At 43.1% G+C, this 21,053-nt stretch overlaps 1 long non-coding RNA gene across 1 annotated transcript; it reads left to right on the forward strand.

Annotated features, from left to right (window-relative positions):
* Positions 1-2,283: 2,283 nt before the first annotated feature.
* Positions 2,284-20,234, forward strand: LOC142502652 (uncharacterized). The gene is made up of 4 exons (XR_012803818.1): positions 2,284-2,565; positions 6,001-6,252; positions 19,226-19,421; positions 20,147-20,234. It is a non-coding gene; the product is annotated as an uncharacterized LOC142502652 (long non-coding RNA).
* The last annotated feature ends 819 nt before the right edge of the window (positions 20,235-21,053 follow it).

Genomic DNA, 21,053 nt, shown 5'->3' on the forward strand with positions numbered 1-21,053 from the left:
TTTTTGAAGTGAAACTTCTTTAGTGGCACCTCATTCGTGATGGGGCAAAAAAGAATTGTGGAGACAGAAATGAAACGGATGTGACGTCAGTGCTGGCAGTTGAGGCCGGGCTGTGTTCTGGCTCAGCCCGACCCCAACACTGCCATCACACCCGCTCCACAAATCAGATGCGGCGGCGGCGGCGATAGCCGCCGGCGCCGCTCCTAATCACCCCCCACACAGCCCCACACCCCCCACACACCATGACATATGCGGCGGCGATAGCCGCCGCTCCTAACGGCCGCTGACATGCTGCGCAGCCTCTCTCCTCCCTACCTCCGCTTTCCTGCGTCCCGCTGACTCAGCGCCGCCGGGGTCGAGGAGAGGAGCCCAGGGATCATGGAGGGTATCCGCCGCCGCAGCTCATAACGAGCTCTGCTCCCCCCACCCGCTGACATGCGGCGGCGGCAGCCCTCAAAATTTAATTGCCGCCACTCCTGCTGACTTCCCTCGGCCGAGGCATGGAACGGGGGGGGGGGGGTAGAGTGAGCTGCGTTCCCCACAGCACCAAGCCAGCTCCCGCTGACGATGACACGCTGCCCCCCTTCCCCGCCGACACTGCCTCTGCCCACGCAGCACTTCCGGAGGGGGGGGGCCTTTATTAGGTATCTGCCCGGTGCCCGGTGCGGCCGCGTCTCGCCGGGGGGTGGGGGGGGGGGCGAGGAGAGACTCAGGCAGAGCCGCCGCGGGTCCGCAGCTCTGCCTGTCTGTGAGGGGGGGGGGGGGAGGAGAGTCTCAGGCAGAGCCGCCGCGGGTCCGCAGCTCTGCCTGTCTGTGAGGGGGGGGGGGGGGGGAGGGAGGAGAGTCTCAGGCAGAGCCGCCGCGGGTCCGCAGCTCTGCCTGTCTGTGAGGGGGGGGGGGGGGGAGGGAGGAGAGTCTCAGGCAGAGCCGCCGCGAGTCCGCAGCTCTGCCTGTCTGTGAGGGGGGGGGGGAGGAGTCAGGAGAGAGGGGGCAGGACACAGAAAGAGAGACACACATACAGTGACAGACACACACACATACATATATACACACACACAGACACACACACTGACTGACACACATACACACACACACACACTGACTGACACACATACACACACACTGACTGACACACATGCACACACACTGACACATACACACACACTGACTGACACACATGCACACACACTGACACATACACACACACTGACTGACATACACACACACTGACTGACATACACACACTGACTGTGAATAGGTTAGGGGGATGTGTGAGGTGCAGGGGGGCTGCGCATACGTCACACGGTCACACGCACGCACACGGTCACACACACACGCACATGGTCACGCACACACACACAGTCACACGCACACACACACGGTCACACGCACAGTCAGTCGCGCGCACAGTCAGTCGCGTGCACACGCACTGTCACGTGCACTGTCACGCGTACACGCACTGTCACGCGCACAGTCACACACAGTCACACAGTAACACGCACAGTCAGTCGCACAGTCACACGCACAGTCGCACAGTCACACGCACAGTCGCACAGTCACACAGTCACACGCACACACACAGTCACGCACACACGAGGAATTCACGCTTAGTGCAAATACAAGGGATGTGTACGCATGTTCTAAGTCAAATTTATTTGCGTTTTGTCAATGAAATTGTATTTTGATTTTTAATTAAAACATCACCAATACAAATACAATTTCTGTGACAAAAGTCAAAGAAGTTTCACTTACTATGCGCGTGCACAGCACACACAGCTTTTTTTTTAATGGTACTGTATGAATACCCTCTACTGAGGGGAACAAAGTCTATTCTCTGGTTTTCAGATGCTCAAAGCTTACGTTTACGCATAGGGGAAAAAATTACCATGATGTAATTGAGGTCCAAGGATTGACTGCAGGCTGCTGCAGAGCTCTAACCAGTAGTGTAGCTAGACATGTGCAGGCCCCCAGGCAAAAAAATAAAACCAGGGCCCCCTCATATATGTATCTCTCTTCTCTCTCTCTTTTCTTTCTTTTCCCTCTTATGTATTTCTCTCTTGTACTTCATTTTCTCTTTGTGTCTCTTCCTTCCTCTATCCTTTCCTTTTCATGTCTGTTTTTACCCCTGTTATTTAACCCTTCCCTCCCTCTCGCCTTTTCCTGCCTGTCTCTCAGGCTGCAACTCCAGCCCCACCCACTGACCGAGGCCCTGCCCCTCCCCCTCACCTTTCCCAGCCTGTCTCTCAGGCTGCAGCTCCAGCCCCACCCCCTTGATCCAGTCCCCGCCCACCTGCAGAGGCAAGGATTTCTCTGTGCTGTCTTCCTGCATCTCAGGCCCTGCAATGTGACACAGACACAAGATTGCAGGCCCCCGGTCTTTGCCCGGCTGCCCGGGATATAGCTATGCCCCTGGCTCCAACAACAAAAGGCCAGCATAGTCAACAACCTTCATGGAAGTCCATGATAGATTATTTAATAACCATTTTTCTCCCAGAATGGCTAGAAGAGGCTCAGCCCAGTCTATATTTTTATTTTAAGAATTAGAGACACCTCAACATGTTATGGGTATGTATTTGTTATTAATAATATTTTTATAGTAATAATAATAGTAATAATCATAGTAATAATGGAACTTATTTTGTATTTTGTATAGCTTAACATAAGTTTTAGTTTTTTAATAACTGCAGGGGAAGCTGATTCTCTCAACGACAGTACCTTGAAGTGAAGCTCTGTTAATGATTACTGGATGGAGTTAAAGAGAACCCTTGAAGCTTCTGTGTCTTGTCACCTTTGAGAGCCGTCCCTTTTCTACTATACATTTCTCTGGACAAGACTACACCATGACAAGGCTTTTCCCCCCTGTTTTTCTCCTATTTGGTCCAGTCCATTAAATTATGGGTGTCAGTGTGTTTGTGTATTAATATGCTTATTAATATGCTTCAACTAGTGTCTCTGCAACTATGTGGTTGTGAGCTTGTTATCATTGTACGTGTGTGTATGTGTAGCCATGGCTGGTCCAGACTATACTTTCTGCCTCCTGACATATAAGTCCTGGTAGCTACAAGCAGTGTCAGGCTATCCTGTGGATTAACCCCCCCACCCCCCAACATGCTGTCTCTCTGAGTGGAGGTGCCTCTCTGGGTGGAGGTGAAACTGTGTCTGTGTACAGCCAATCATGGTGCAGACCCTCTGCCCTCCCCCTCTGTGCCTTGGGGAGGAAGTGTTACAAATTGTATTCAGTCCAGCTCAGCCCCTCCTCTGGTTGAGACATGCCTTCAGCTCCTCCTGAGTGCAGCCCAAGATCTGTGCAGAGCACAAGGCCTCAATATTGCAAGAAGGCTAGCACCATCCAGAGGTCTGGAACCCATTCTAAAATATGATGCATACACTGTGATACCACCTGCAGTGGTTGCTTCAATAAAGAATCCTTTTATATACCCCTGCCCAAGTAACAGTCTAATGCAGCATTTCCCAAATGGTGGGTCGCGACCCGGCACCGGGCCACGGAACCAAAATTGCCGGGTCTCAGCGAGGCTGGCCGCGCGGTGTCCCCATCAAGTTAAACAAAAATGGCTGCGATCCTCCCCGCGCATGTGCAGGGCAAGCAGGGGCTCCCCCCCGCTCCCAACGTGGGACGGAGGAGGAAGTACCAGCTCCTCTGCGGCCCGCACATTACGTGGGACGGAGGGGGAAGTACTAGCTCATACTGCGGCCCGCTTCCCCCCGCGGCCCGCTTCCCCCCACGGCCAGCTTCCCGCGCTCCCCCCAAGCTCACCTCCCGTGGCCCCCCCTCCCAAGCCCACCTCCCGTAACTATCACCCAGTCACTGTCACCCACCCAGTCACTGTCACCCAGTCACTGTCACCCAGTCACTGTCACCCACCCAGTCACTGTCACCCACCCAGTCACTGTCACCCAGTCACTGTCACCCACCCAGTCACTGTCACCCAGTCACTGTCACCCACCCAGTCACTGTCTCCCACCCAGTCACTGTCTCCCACCCAGTCACTGTCTCCCACCCAGTCACTGTCTCCCACCCAGTCACTGTCTCCCACCCAGTCACTGTCACCCACCCAGTCACTGTCACCCAGTCACTGTCACCCACCCAGTCACTGTCACCCAGTCACTGTCACCCACCCAGTCACTGTCACCCACCCAGTCACTGTCACCCACCCAGTCACTGTCTCCCACCCAGTCACTGTCTCCCACCCAGTCACTGTCTCCCACCCAGTCACTGTCTCCCACCCAGTCACTGTCTCCCACCCAGTCACTGTCACCCACCCAATCACTGTCACCCAGTCACTGTCACCCACCCAGTCACTGTCACCCAGTCACTGTCACCCAGTCACTGTCACCCACCCAGTCACTGTCACCCACCCAGTCACTGTCTCCCACCCAGTCACTGTCTCCCACCCAGTCACTGTCTCCCACCCAGTCACTGTCTCCCACCCAGTCACTGTCTCCCACTCAGTCACTGTCTCCCACCCACCCAGTCACTGTCTCCCACCCACCCAGTCACTGTCTCCCACCCAGTCACTGTCTCCCACCCAGTCACTGTCTCCCACCCAGTCACTGTCACCCACCCAGTCACTGTCACCCAGTCACTGTCTCCCACCCAGTCACTGTCTACCCCCCAACCATGTCACTGTCTCCCACCCACCCAGTCACTGTCACCCAGTCACTGTCTCCCACCCACCCAGTCAGTTGGTGCGGGAGATGGCCGCGGTGGTGGGCAATGGTGGCTGCGCGGTAGCTGGCGGGCAGGGGGAGGCGGTGGAGCCGCCTGTTTGGATCGCCGTCCTTTCCTCTCTCCCCCGCTCCCCCCCAGTCACTCACATCCGTCGCTGCCTGTAATTCACTGTGTGTGTCTGTGTGTGTATAGGGGAGAGTGTGTGCGTGTGTATCAGTGGCTGTGTGTGTGTGTATCAATATCAGTGTGTGTGTGTGTGTGTGTGTGTGTATCAGTGTCTGTGTGTGTGTGTATCAGTGGCTGTGTGTGTATCAGTGTGTGTGTGTGTATCAGTGTGTGTTTGTGTGTATCAGTGTCTGTGTGTGTGTGTATCAGTATCAGTCGGTGTGTGTATCAGTATCAGTGTGTGTGTGTGTGTGTATCAGTGTGTGTGTGTGTGTGTGTATCAGTGTCTGTGTGTATCTGTGTGTGTATCAGCGTGTGTGTGTATCAGTGTGTGTGTGTATCAGTATCAGTGTGTGTCTGTGTGTGTGTGTATCAGTATCAATGTGTGTCTCTGTGTGTGTGTGTGTGTGTGTGTGTGTGTGTTTGTAGCAGTCTCTCTGTGTGTATGTGTATCAGTGTGTGTGTGTGTGTGTTTATTAATGTCTGTGTGTTTGCGTGTATATCAGTGTGTGTGTATGTGTAGCAGTGTCTCGGTGTGGCTGCGTGTGTGTGAGTGGCTGCGTGTGTGTGTGTGTATCAGTGGCTGTGTGTGTATCAGTGTCTGTGTGTGTAGCAGTGTCTGTGTGTGTGTGTGTATCAGTGTCTGTGTGTGTGTGTGTGTGTCAGTGGCTGCGTGTGTGTCAGTGGCTGCGTGTGTGTGTGTGTGTGTGTGTGTGTGTGTGTGTGTGTTTATGTGTCAGTGGCTGTGTGTGTGTGTGTATCAGTGGCTGTGTGTGTGTGTGTGTCTGTGCAGGCCAGCAGTGGCTGTGTCTGTGCATAGTCAGTGTCTGTGTTGGTCTGTCTGCGTGTGTGTCAGTGGCTGCATGTGTGTGTGTGTGTGTGTGTATCAGTGGCTGTGTGTGTGTGTCTGTGCAGGGCAGCAGTGGCTGTGTCTGTGCGTGGTCAGTGTCTGTGTGAGTGTCTGTAGGTCAGTGTCTGTGTGAGTGTCTGTAGGTCAGTGTCTGTGTGAGTGTCTGTAGGTCAGTGTCTGTGTGCGTCTGTGCAGGTCAGAGAGAGAATGGGAGAGGGGGGAGAGAGAATAGAGGGGATTGGGAGAATATATGAAATCTGTATGGACATTCATAACTGTTTTATTTTACCTATAGGCGATAACATTTTTAGTGGGTCACGAAGGAGAAGTTCAAAAATAACCGGGTCACGAAAAAAAAAGTTTGGGAAACGCTGGTCTAATGGATAGGGCATGAGAGAAGTCTGTCATGGTGGGGACTGTCTCCAGGAACCCTGGAGCCTGCTGTGACTGGAGGCACAGACACCACGGAAAGAACATGAAGGACCACCAAAAGCCTGTCCTGTTCCCCTTAACATCGCGGACACTCATCTCTCCTGGACCCTCACAGGTAACAGAACCACAACACCTGTAGCTTAGGCAAGATCTCGGGGGAGGGGGGGGGGGGCGACACAGCGCTACATATGTATGTGTGCTTCTATGTGTCACAGTGTACTGTATGTGTGAAGATCCTGTATGTATGTGACAGTATGAACTGTATGTGTGAGAATGTATATTATAAGTGTCTTTGTGAGTGCATACAAACCTGTGTTTATACAATTGGGGGAAGACAATGTTCCCTCAAGATGATCGGTACCTATAGATGAGATATTAGTAATTCCTTCCTTTTTGTCCCTATTCGGCTTAAAGTTAGCCAACTTTCCCAAATGTATAGTTCTCTTTAAATAATGACTCATTCAATCTAACAGTTTATAAAAAGAATAATTTTTAAAGCAACCTCCTTCCTTAAAATGACTTACATTATTAATGTATCTGTGTTGTTTACCAACATCTGCTTTTGAATTACAGATCATACAAATCTTGCTGGTTTAAAAATATTTTACAATTACTGTATATGGAACTTGCAATATTATTTTTATGTTGTTTCTTAAAAGATATAATATATAAACACTAATTCATAACTTGAACATCCCAACCCATGATCAATAGACATATATAAAAATTACATACAGGGAGATTTTCAAATACTGCATATGGTACAATTAAATGTATTCTAATTATTGCATATCTTTTCAAATTATTATTAGTGATATAATATTTCACAGACAATATCCATCAGTCATATTAGGAATATTGAACACATAAATAATAATAGCTGTCTTTTCCAGAAATGTTCCATTCATAACTCGATTTGTTTTATCTATTAAACACATTTATAGTAGGAGGGTATTAATGCTTAGGTTTTGGACACAGTAGAAATGATCTTGCATTCTTAATTATATTTTTCTCTTCTGTTATAATATACTATACGTTTTTAAACTTTACACTTACACTTTACATGCTTTAATGCCATAATACAGATTTATTAATGCATTAAAGGGGTACATTTTTGGAGAGTGAGAATAGAAATGCAATTAAATTCTACTTGAAAAATAAAAGTGCTCCAAAATTTACCATTTACATAGACCCGTACAAAAAAAAAAAACAAAACATAGGGCTTATACAGTACTTCCACATCTGAGGCAATAATAACACTTTCTATTGATTTAAATAGGATTTACTTCTTTGCTTGATCTGTTTGCTGTTTTTTTGCACCACTTTTAAAAGATATCACTCAAATTGTTTACATTTCCACAGTAAAAACATCTTCCTTATTGGGAAAACATTGCCATAAAACACAACCAGAATAAACTTTTCTCCCATTAGACATACTGTATATCCAAGTAGGCGGATGGATATATGTTGGTCATGTATTGTTTGTGTCTGTGTTCATGCTTGCCTGGTTACACAAGTGTATATGCTTGTCCCTAACCATATAACGTCCATGAAGAGGGGTTGCACTCCATTTACAGGACATACTTGAAAACGAGAGGTAACTCTCAATGTATTACTTTCTGGTAAAATATTTTATAAATAAATAAATAAATAAATTTACAGTAGATATTTAATTAGGAGACCCACTCCATGCTCCCTGGTTGGAACCTAATGTATATCAATGCTGCTACTCTTCAATTAATAGGGAAATTCCAGTATTGAACACTTACTATTTTGATTTGTAGATTCCAAATAGGTGGTAGCATCTATTCCACAGCTTAATTCCTCCATCAGGTAACAATGAAGCATAAACTGAAGTGGGTTGGTAGTCCATTGTGATGGTTCTACTAGAAGACTACAATTTCATGGCTCACGGTGGAATACAATTTATTCCAATCGTTTACTGTGATGTTTTAGAAGTCACACAGAAACAATGAAAAAAGATGTGCACTCCGCAACTATCCACTGGTTTGGTGATGGGTTACACTTTGAAATGTGGTTTGGGTATTAAACACAACCTGTTATTTATATGATTGTCACGTATTACTACTGTGAAGCGCTATGTACGTTAATGGTGCTATATAAATAAAGACATAAAATACAATACCTTGGTGCTGAGTAACAATTCCTAGAGTAAAACCCTAGATAATAGTGCTCTATCGCAACACAATAATGGCTGTGTGACATGAACCATATAAACCATACGATGTTATGGTAATATGTGTCTAATACAGTGGTTTCTTAAAAATGGATAAATACGTAAGACACAATAGATGAAACAGGGGTTATTTGTATGCCCTGCAGTGTCCAGTATAGCAGTACTTGCTCGGGTACTGCTGTATAGTCTGTCCAATCCAAAGTAAATAATTTGCTGTGTAAAGCTGCCCCAAAATCAAGGATAACCAATACTATAGTGAAAATAGCAACAAGACAAACAAAAATAGGAGTACTTTTGTAGCAAATAATGTATATTATGTATATCTGGCTATAATTTGACATGCTGTATAATAACACGGAAAACAAAAAACTTTGTCTGTGAGTTGTTCAAGCTGCTCTGCCCGATTTTGGGGATGATGTTAGTCACCCTGAGAAGGACTGTCTGGTATCCTCCTCTGGGTCCCCGGAGTCAACACCCCCTGAGTAAAGCAACCCAGAGGACAAGCGCTACAGCAGGAGAGAGAGTGCAGCGGTATAACATTGGCTCCAGAGGAAGCTCCAAATCTGGGGACCCAGAGGAGGATACCAGGCAGTCCTTCTCAGGGTGGCTAACATCTTCCCCAAAATCGGGCAGAGCAGCTTGAACAACTCACAGGCAAAGTTTTTTTGTTTTCCATGTTATTATACAGAATGTCAAATTATATCCAGATGCAAATAATGTAACAGTGTTTCCCCCACCCGGTGGGAGATTTGGCCATTACTGGTCGTGTGGTGCATGATACCTGCTGGTAACAGGAGGGCTGAGTCGTCTGCCGGTGGTAGTGGGGACACAGGACTAGGCTTCTGGGGTTCATACCCCACACATCTCTTTAGCTGTGCAGTGCCTCCATCTGCCGTAGGCTCCAGGAGCTGAAGGTGATCTCCCATGATAGAACTTATTACCTCTCCCCCCCAATAAGGTCACGCACCAGGCAGGAGGTATAACAACAAGAGCGGGTTTATTACTCTTCAGTACAGTTACAGAAACAAGGCAGGTTCTGCCCGATACAGTACTCTCAGCTATTCACTCAAGGGTGGTCCCTGGACCGTCACTACAGGCCACTACAGGCCAAGGCACCCGCAGCCATCCTTGCTCTTTCCCACCTCTCTAGCAGAGGCAGAGGTATGGTCCACACTCACTCTCCCCCAGAGGGAAGAGGACTGGAGAAGGCACAATCTCAGCCTTTCCACTGTGTGACCTGCCTTCCTCAGTAAAGAAAGGCAACCTCCAAAGTTATGGCAGTCCTGCCTTTAAGTACTGCCAGGAGGAGGGCCCCAGGTCTGGCTCATGATAGATCATGCCGAGGCCTGATGACACGCCTCCCGCTGTCACTCAAATGCAGCTCCTCGGAGGGGGAAAAACCCATGTCAACTACTGGCAACCTGATTGTACCAGGGTTTACTGCCAGCCCAAGGGCAGAATAGTAGCCGTCGGATGACCTGGCTACAATAATATACATTATTTGCTACAAAAATGCCCCTATTTTTGTTTGTCTTGTTGATGTTTTAGAAGTAACTATAATTTCTAGATAGAGAAAGAAACTTTATCAGTGCTTTTATGACTGCCCACAAGTACGATATTTAAGTGAGTCTATCTTCTTGTAATATCTTGTTGATATTCATTACCTAAAAGTGCAGAACACTGGACGTTGATATTTTGATATGACTTTGATATGTAACGTATACTGTACAACATCTTTTAGAATTCATTTCTTTACTGGATCAAGATGTACCTACTCCTTTTTAACCAGTTACGATATAATTCTGGACAGGATTTTGGGATGTTAGTTGCTGATTTAACCATGTAAGCAGTGCCGTCTTAACGCATGGGCACACTGGGCAGTTGCCCGGGGACCCCACGAGTATAGGGGCCCCATGCTAATCTATGCACAAACCAGAATTTAACACTAATTTTCTGATCACCCGCCTCAACATTCAAATCTCTTTTTTTAATGTCAAAACACTGATTTTGTTGGAGGTAACAATAAATATATAAGTTTATTTTATCGATAATTTACATTTTTATTCCTGTGAGTGGTTGTGTAGGCCGGGCCCAGTGCACTGCTTTGCCAGGGGGCCTATAATGCTGTTAAGACGGCCCTGCATGTAAGTGCTGTGACCAAATGACATTGATACCAATACTGAATTTACTATGCTGAATGACTTATATACAGCAGTCCTCCTCCTTCTATTTCTGTCGTGCCACAATATTCTTTAATTTTCTTTCATTACATTTCTTTTCTTTATGACTGTTGCTGCTGTTTTTGTTTCTCCCGATTTGATTGATACTCTGCCACAATGTGTCACACTATTTATTTATTCTCATCATTACGACTATTGTTCGTCGTTTTTTCCCTACTATTTATTTTTCCTTCTTATATTGTGTTTACATTTGGTTTCCTAGCAACCAGTTTCCTGGGCTTCAGAGTTACATAGCCATTGTTTTTACTCCTTTTTGGACTATTACAGTACTTCTGGGTTTATGTTAGTTCATTTATATTTTAACCCTGAGGAAAGTTCCTCTGGAAACAGAAACGCCACACAATTTTTTTAGAAAATATCTTTTATTTAATTACAGCAGTTTTTTTTAGCACTTAGCTATTTGTGTACTGTACTGTTTTCTTTTGTTTCAGCATGTTCTGGGTAGAATATTTTTAGCCTTGATCCACAGGGGGGGGGGAAGGGAGCGGTATTCTCAGGAACACACCAAGAAATAAAAAATATAAACACAGTGATAGTGCAATATGTTAAGACAAGCGGAGAATGGGTGAATCTTGGCTCTAATGCAATTCCTACTTACAGCATGTAAGATTTAAACAGGCAGTGGTCTGACTCTGTCAGGATGATGTCGGTGTGGGGTGTACACAGAGAGGGGAACTTGATAGTAGTTAACTTCATGCGGGATAATCTCAAGGTATAACAGCTCAGGTTCACGTAGGATAATATGAAAGAAAGACGGACTATAGTATAGACCATAAAGTACAGATTTTTATCTCATCACGCAAGGTGCACAAACGTACTTACAATAAGTACTTGAAAGGTATTCCCGTAGCAGTTTCGTGAGACAATAGAGGGCTTTTTGGCGATGGTGTGCTGGCTGGATAGCTTCCCTTCGCTTCCACCTCCCCGTCGCGGTATGGCGTCTGACGTCACTTCCGGCGGCACGGGGGATGACAACCGGTGGAGAGCGGGGGAGATGAATCTCAGCCGATCGCTGGTATAGGCAGCAGGCACCTCACACGTCTTCACTTGCAGCAGGGCTCTGGTGGACTAAAGGCTTGGCTCAACGCGTTTCGCTGTTCTCTAACAGCTTCCTCAGGAGCAGATGGTGTCCATTGAGAATTGTGGCTGTTATATACCCAAGTTAATTGGTATTTGATTGGAGGACAGGGTGTGTATACTAATTGATCACAAAGTTAACCCACATGTTGCCACACAAGTGGCACATCACACTGTGGTTCAAAAATAAGGGCAAACACATATAAATAACATTGGTGAATTAAATTTTATTTTATTACAAAAAGAAATATTAAAAAAAGAAGAAAATGTTATATTAAAAAAGGGGGATATTAATCAAAAAGAAAAAAAAAAAATGTTTAATAAAGAAATATATTTGTGTTTAAAATATATACTGATGCTTGTGGCAAATAACGACGGAAAAGAATGGAGGAGAGAGAGAAAGAAAAAACAAACAGGTTAATAAATGTTTATACAGCAATATCCTAAAATTATGTGATTTAAAAATATGTTCTTATAAAAATCTTTAAAAGTTAGTAAGAGGTTATTAAGAAGGCAAATGCAATGTATAAAGTGTATTCAGGATAGAATATAAATTAGAAAATATGCATTAAGTGCAAACACACAAAAAAACCACACAAAAAAACACACAAAACAGTGAATAGCAATGCCACCAATGGAATAGAGAAGAATAGAACAAGATTATCAAAAATACTGTCTGTAAAAAAACACTGTATGTAAAAAAACACACTGTATGTAAAAATGGAAAGGTGGAGGGGAAGAAGTAGAGAAATCAGATCAAAAATGGAATAATTTCAAAATCAGCATTTAAGCCTTTGGGGATCAGTGTGTTCAATTTGTGAACCCAAAACATTTCTCTCTTGCTTAGGTCTAACTCTCTACTTCTTCCCCTCCAATGTGGTAGAACATTTTCTATTGCAGTAAATTTTAGGCCTTTGGGGTTTGAATTATGGCGTTCAGCAAAGTGCTTAGAAACACTATGTGTCAAAACTCCCCGTCGTATATTACTCAAATGCTCCAAGATCCTCGTTCGAATGGGTCTTGTGGTCTTCCCCACATATTGTAGCCCGCAAGGGCATGCTAATATGTAGATTACAAAATTTGTGTAACAGTTCATATATTGTTTAATTTTGAATGTTTCTTTGGTGTTATTGCAAATAAAGCTTCTTTTGTCTGTTTGTTTATATTCACATGCCTTGCATAATGAGCAACCGTGGAAACCCTCAATTGGTTTCAGCCATCCTTTATCTTTTGAGGCTATTTAAAAGAAAGTGACCGCCTTTTAGGAGATTCTAATACCTATGAGGTTTTAACTAAGAACCCAACAAAAAATTTCAGTATTGAACTTCTAAAACATTTAGACAAAGGGAGAGATGCAGGGATATTGACAGAAAAAGAATATAAATTCCTACTAAATAAAACACCCCAAATACCTATATTTTATATACTTCCAAAGATCCATAAATCTCTAACGAACCCACCGGGTAGGCCTATAATTTCGGGCATTAATTCCCTAACCTCAAACTTATCGGCATACATTGATAGTTTTCTTCAAGGATATGTCAAGACATTGAAATCATATCTCAAGGATACCACTGATATTTTACTCTTATTAGAATCCTTTGAATGGAAGGAAGACTATATCCTTGCAACAATAGACGTTACTTCCCTCTATACTTCAATTGCTCATGATCTAGGATGTAAAGCAGTCAAATATTTTTTAGAGAAAGATGAGGAGCTACATGAAACACAAGTCCAATTTTTATTAGATAGCATTATTTTTATTTTGGAAAAAAACTTTTTTCTATTCAATGATGTCTTCTACATTCAGAAATGTGGCACCGCCATGGGAACGAAATTCGCCCCCAGTTATGCCAATCTCTTCATGGGATTCTGGGAAGACCATACCATCTGGTCTGACGGCATGCTGGGGGGGGGGGGTGTGGTCCTATGGCGGCGCTACATTGATGATGTTATTTTAATTTGGCAAGGCGACCAGGATAGCCTAAATCATTTTATATCTAATTTAAATATTAATACGATGAATCTTAATTTCACATCCAATACCAGTAAAACATCTGTTGAATATTTGGATCTGGTGATATATATAGAAGAAGGCTGTATAAAAACAAAAACACATTTTAAAAACGTAGACAGTAATAATTTTATTTTACGTTCCAGTTGTCATCACCATCAATGGATGGACAATGTTCCGTATAGTCAGTACAGAAGACTACGTCGGAATTGTACTGATGATAATGTCTATAAGGAACAATGCAAGATTTTAGAGAATCGGTTCCGGGAAAAAAACTATAGAAATACGATATTGGACACAGCATTAGATAAGGCCAATCAATTACAAAGAAAGGATCTTCTAGTTGCAAAGAATATTGAGAAAAATAATACTGACATCTTTGAAACAGCATTTTTAACTACATATAATAGAGAAGCAAGTAATATAAATAAGATTATTAATAAACACTGGCATGTTCACACACAGTAGCAATACCCTTTTGCAGCAATATATATTAAATCTACAGAGCCATCGTCATGGCTGAAGAAACAAGGTAGCGCTGCAACTGATTTGATACCAATAGCCCAGCATACAATACCATCGATGAGTATAATATCTAGCGATTAGGCATACATGATATCCCCTTACAAACGAACCGGCACTTTGCGGTGCCTCTCACCGGCATGTGAGCGTCATGACGTCAGTCCTGTAGCCGCCTTCCACCTGACGCACGTGTGTGTACTATCACTTTGCCCTGAGTATTTCATTGTAACAGCTGATTACAACTGCTGCATCGGACGAACCCTCCCCTCCCCTCTTTCATCTCTGTTTGTTTTCTCACTATTATGTCTGTTGCCTCTGATTTAGCGTGTTAACATGGCACATTGAACTAGGGGGCTATAACTGGATACGGACTAGATCCGTGCCCCAGAGCCAGGTATCACACTTTGTGAGCGCTTATGCATGTTATTCACGACTAATATTCCTGATATCTATATTGATTTGTTTAGCTTTTAGCTATCTTTGGCATGCTAGATTTCCTTATAGGGGTCCTGCAACTTCAGACATATCAGATCATTTTTATTACATGATATTTTCTGGTCTGCACGATTTTGTGCACTAGTGAGTCTACATTCAACTGTTATATACCCTGCATTTCATTGATGTATATACATGTGCATGGTCAGTCCTCCGTTACCTGTTCAAAGTAGACAGGCTTTTTAAACTTTATCATTGCTGAATTAGGGGGTTAACTCTTGTGTATTTGTGAACTTCTTTCTGCTATTCAGCAGATTGGTTAGATCTCCTTCCTCCCCCTAGGTTTCAGTTTTAGTATTGCGTATTTTTGTCTGTTTTGTGTGTTTTGTCACCAATGTCAATTGTTTTTGTTTTCAACGTTTTGACATTTATTTTAATTGATATTAATAAAGTATTATGTTTTAAGTAACTCATCATTACATTATCATACACAACGAGTGCTGTCAATAGGGTGTTCTTGTCTCTTAGTATTAATTTTGTTCTCCTCCCCCCCTTTTTGCACCGTTGTGAATTATATTTTACACCTTATATCATAGGCTGATGCGAGGGTCTCTATCCCTTCCCCCTTCCCCTATTTTGTATATTTGACCTGTTGACACAATAAAGCGACATCAATTTAGTTAACATCAGTTGACTGTCTACATTGTGCCTCTTAAATAGTGTTAATCTACATCAGACCTACAATTGGGCACATTTTCATGGTGATTGAGCGAGAAATATTAAAGATTGTTTTTTCATTATAAGGGGCACCTTTTTTCCTGAACACTGTGCATATATACAACTGTAGATACCACTAAATTGAAGTCTTCCGCCTCCTCCTCCCTGCAAAAGCTGTATTTCAGGGAATTGAATTGTGAATCCATTCTGTGAATTTGTCAAATCCGGAATCCGCAGAACCGATTTGCAGTGTTAGAAAAAAAATATTGTACATGTATCTGCTTCTTTTGTGACTGATCCACTGAATTTCCACGAATTAATTGGAATTCCAGAGAAAAGTTCTCTCATCTCTAGTACTGGGGCCTAAAGTACAGTATGTGAGATCACAACTCTGGTAGACTGTATATTTTTAAAGTAATCTGCTATACAATCCATAAAGAATTATCGGTTACTTCATCCAGCACTTAATGTTCATTCTTTCCGTGTTACGTAAAGCCCTTCTTGGATGTGCTGTCATTAGTAATAGGGTTGTGACCTTTGCAATCCCTTTTGATGTGCAAATTATATCTGTATATTTGCACTATGTTAAAAGTCCTATTGAGAAAGTGGTTTCATATCAAATGCATGCATATTTTCAGTAGCAACCAAACAAACAGGGTCATCAACAGGTTTCCTGGGACACAGGACTTAAGCAGAGTTGTCAATGCAGTAGAGTGGGCCGGAGTTGACAGTTCTAAGAATGCTTAGTCTTTGCCAACATTTTTAGTAAAGTGATTCAAAAACAGAAAGGTAGACAGATATTTCATAGCATGTGGTTAATATCAATGGAAATACTGAATGTCTGTCAGCAGATGAAATCCACAAGAATGCTGAATTTTATGTTTGTTGTAAAACTCTTCATACCTATTTAATAATTCTAGCTTGTATTTTTCAATAACAGAAATTAATTCATTTTTCAACTATTTTACATTGTTGTTCAAAAACCAAAGGAATTCTCCCCCAATATCCTTAAAAAATTGGGACAGACTTTTCCTTTGTCCTTTATAACACGGATGCATTTTCTAGGCTGCATCTTGGGGCAAAACTGGTGCAAAGGTACTGCACCAGATTTATCAAAGATAAAAGAAAATCCCACTGAAATGGGAATATTTGTTTTTCATACATTTAATGCAGTTTTTGTCCCAGTTTTGCACCTGGTAAACGGTGATAAATGACCCCATTAGTGTTTACCCATAAAAAAATCAGCAATTTAGGGGAAGTCTGCTATTGGAAAAGCTATACAAAGTATATGTGTTGGTATCTGGGGACGAAAATATGTTCATAAACAGGTTAAGTAATTGTACAGTAGTAAATAACCACATAAAAGAAAAGGAAAAGAAGATCAAAGTGTATTAAATCACTGAACATAACATAAATAAACAGTAGATAATACCCTTACAGGATAAAAGATGTCTGTCAAGGCACACTGTATCACCACACCCTGCATTTTAGGGTCCATCCTTCTGCTACACTGCTCTAGAGTTAACTAGCTCTGTTGCTGCCGAGCACAATATGGCTCTGTGATGTCATCTGATGGTGACTTATCTTGTGCGGTATGGAAGGGGAGCAAAGAAGGACCCACTGCAGCCCAGAAGTGTCCATGCAAGACCACAATGACATAAGGCAATAACTCACTTCCTCTCCTTAGTCCTCTGTATAGTGGCTAAACTGAGCCCACTGGTCAATATAAAACAGAATCCTTTAATAAACAATCAATCTAAAAAATGTCATCTAACTATAAAAGGACCAACGTATGAGGAATGCAGACCTATATAAAAACAACACACAGAAAAATGTATGTAATGATCAAATACTGTTCAATACAGTAAATACTCACTTAAAAATAAATTGTTAATATTTTACCAATAAAAAATCCAAAGGGTTTTAGGTCAGAACTCTCTAAACACTAATGTGGGGTATCGCATCCCGATCAGGTGTTAGCTGCCATTGGATTGTAGTTAACGGCGGATTGGGGTCAAATATCTTGTATCGTAGCAGCTCAGAAGTGAATCTCCCCAATAGATCCTATAAAAGAGGGAAATACAATATAAATAATTAGAATAATTTGTTAGACAATATAAAAAATAAACATAAAAAGGAAAAAGTACAAGTATATATATATATATTTTATGATATTCATTTTATATGATTTTAATTTTTTCACTTGTTCTCTTTTTTTGTCCTAGTCACATTTTCACTTTTTACATGGTGTTGGTTACACCACATACATACTGTACACATACTGTATATTGATTTTTTTTACATACTTTATTATAAAGACATATTATTTGATTGCCTCAGCAATCAGTTTAATTGTTGTGGTGAAGAGAGCGGGCCTCTGTAAATGTGGGGCTTGGTGCAGTAGTACCGACTGCGTCGCAATCAAGTTGGCCCTCAGCACGGAGGCAACAGCTCCTCCCTTGCTGTCAGCATTGATTTCTACTGTGTGTCTACAGATCCATGCATGTCTCAACAACCCACAAATTATCAAAGTTCCTCTGCAACACACGGACAGGCAGCTCACTAGGCCGAAATGTTACCAGTCCTTGCCAAATTCTAGCCACATCCTTCTTTAATCATTTTTAAAAGATTAATGGCAGGGAGGACGTCCCGTACCTACAATATATATATATATATTTTTTTTTTTTTATATATATATATATATATATATATATATATATATATATATAAAATTTTATTTTTTTATTTCAGTTATGGTGGGTGAAAAAGGCGACAAGAAACTTCCACCGTATAGCAAATAAAATGACAACCCTGCCATTCACCATTATCACCTAGCATACAGTGCTTCCACTGCAGCAAGGGATTCTGGGAAATGGCATGCAAACGAGGCACACCATGTGTCCTTTTGCCTGAAATATATTTCTCCATGGAACCCTTATAAGCTAATGCTCGCTGTTAACACAGCTTTTAAGCACAGCTTGGGATTAGATGCAAAGCCAGTGAAACCACTCACAGACAGCTGTTTGGGTCTCACCAGTGTGAGGTTGGTTGTATTGCAAAGCCAGTAAATATATATATAGTCTGTGTTCTTGGAGTTAACGTCAAGGGGGCGGGACCAACGCTCGTGATCGGAGCGGGTCCTGACCCAGAGTAACACTCTCTTACAGAGAGTTACATGTGAGCATTAGCTCGATATTGACTTGAATAGGCAGAAACCGCGGAGACCTGTGACACACCAGGCATCAGCAGAAGTGTGTATGTTTGATACAATTTGGTCGCGGTTGCTGCCATTTTTATGCTACCAGTACCTCGTGTTGTTTTTTATTTTTTCAAGTGTTAGTAGACACTACTTGTGATCTACATTTTTTCTATTCACAGGTCTGCAGCAATCCTTTTTCTGCCATTAATATATACTATCCCCCCCCCCCCAGGAGACTGACGTGGGGGGAGTCTATAGCGAGTGTGTGTGACATTATACAACTATGGTGTCTTGACACAAGAAGCACCACTCAGGGACTTAAGCAGTGATCTGCTCATCCCAACATTAACCCACTGTGGTATATACTCACTTGGTTCATGTAACTAAGTAGATAGGGGCTCTATCTGTTATCTATACACTTATTACGCAGATACCTGTGGCTGTTCATAACACCTGACTTTACCCTGCATATATGATCAAGGGTAGAGCCAACACTTAACACACGAGTCTGGTGCCTTTTATTTTCGCTGCGCTTTTTTGGCCTACTAGCACATATCACCCTGGTACTTAGTGTCCACTTTATTTTAATTGAGTTAAGACTCCAAAACTGTTGAGTGCTCTCCGCTGGGGTTCTTTTTCTCTACAAGTATTAGTTCTTGGAGTTAAGGAAGATTGTGATCACTACAGGAGTGTTCTGATTGGCCTCTCCTGAACACATGACTGATGACGTCAGCCAGCACGCAAACTACAAATTCCTACTGTCGCCCAAGAGCAATCACGGCCATCGGAGTGTCTCTCGCGGGGGTCCAGCCTCATCTGACCGATATCTTCTTCCCCTATTGTGAGCGGTGGCTATGTGGACTGGGCTGCTGTGCGAATCAAGGTACGGACAAGCGGATTATTTTGGTAATATGGACTTTATGCTCTGCCATTTACCTAGCCGCATACTATCTAGCGATATAGATCTGTGACCTCGTGTGTCATTTTGCGTTACCAAATTTTGCCACACAGTAGCATATATCTTGTTAACTGCCCCGTCCCTGCTCCGGTACATGCAATGGGGCATTTTACATATGAATTAAGAAGATTACATGTCCACTGTCATTCTAGCCATTAGTTGGACAACATCCTTGGCGTTTACATGCTTGTGCTCCAGGTCTCTTCCTCCTCGGGATAATATACCCCTTGAAAAAGTCTGTTTAGACGAAACGCGCAGGGCTACGGTAGTCTTGTCGCCGAAATTTGACTAGCCTTTTTTACTGCATGCCTTATTGAAGGCAATTGGGACTTTAATCCTCATTCTCGGGCCGACTTCAGCAACGGAAGCATCTCCATATACTATAGGTGGGAGTTGATCGTCATCGCGCAAATACCACATGACTTTGCAACCGAGGAGCAAGAGACCTGGAGCGCAAGCGTCGGATAGCAGACGGCGTTTCTTCGTGATCGTGCAACGGATCCTGCGGCTACCAGTTCCTTTATTGCTGTTAAACACTAGGATTTTATCCTGATATGCATCTTCCGCTTCATAAGTAAAATCTGTGCTTGCGCTGTGTGTCACTAAAACATACTTACTTCACCATATTTGGTTATCTTTTTCATTTATAGGTCTCACTCAGTCTCGGATTCTACAGATTGGACTTTCATCACAATATATCCCAATCAGTGTTTATTAGTTTAAACATTGTTACCAGTGGTTTGCGCCTTTTGTTTTTTCTTTCCCCTATATACAGTATATATATATATATATATATATATATATATATATATATATTGTGACAAACAGCCCTCTTATGTAGCGCTGATGTCTTTCTGGGCTCTTCGCGACACGGTCCTCTAGGGTTATAAATGAGACAAACAGATAATAGGAAGCATTACATTGCTTAATTCGGGCTTATGCCTGCTTTATTTCATCCCACTAAGGGACTGAAGCTTTAACAGATACATGTCTGAGGTACTCAGCCATTGACCTTCAGCAGTTTGCTCTTATGTCAGTGACACCATTTTTCACACAGCCTGTCTCTAAGAAAACAAAACCATAAAAATAAAGCCTATCCCTTTTAGGGAAACTAACTATACAGTAGCTCTCTCTCTCTACGATTGGTTGGCCAACTAACCTGGTTCCCAGCTTTAAATAACACACTCCCACTTAGAGAAACTATATACACACTGATATCCACAGTCTTTAGACACAGTAACATTTGTTTAAGTCTTATCTGTTCGTTGGAGGACAGCGTCCCAAGGGATTGTATGCTGTCTTTTCGGATACCACAACAAGGGGCATCCTCCCCGAACTGGATACAGGGGAGCAGCATGCCCCCAGCCTCCCTGTTCCTGTAATTAGGTGAGCAGGTGAGGGGGAACCTGAACCACCACTATACAGTCTGGTATGGATTTCTTATCTACTAGCCATGATGACTGTGAATCTGTGGAACGGATCACATCCACACTGTCTGCACTTTCTGCTATAAATCACACAGAAAGCGCTACACCTGTTCCCCACTGCCACGAAAGA

This window comes from Ascaphus truei, chromosome 1, assembly GCF_040206685.1.
Source record: "Ascaphus truei isolate aAscTru1 chromosome 1, aAscTru1.hap1, whole genome shotgun sequence".
Lineage (NCBI taxonomy): Eukaryota > Metazoa > Chordata > Amphibia > Anura > Ascaphidae > Ascaphus > Ascaphus truei.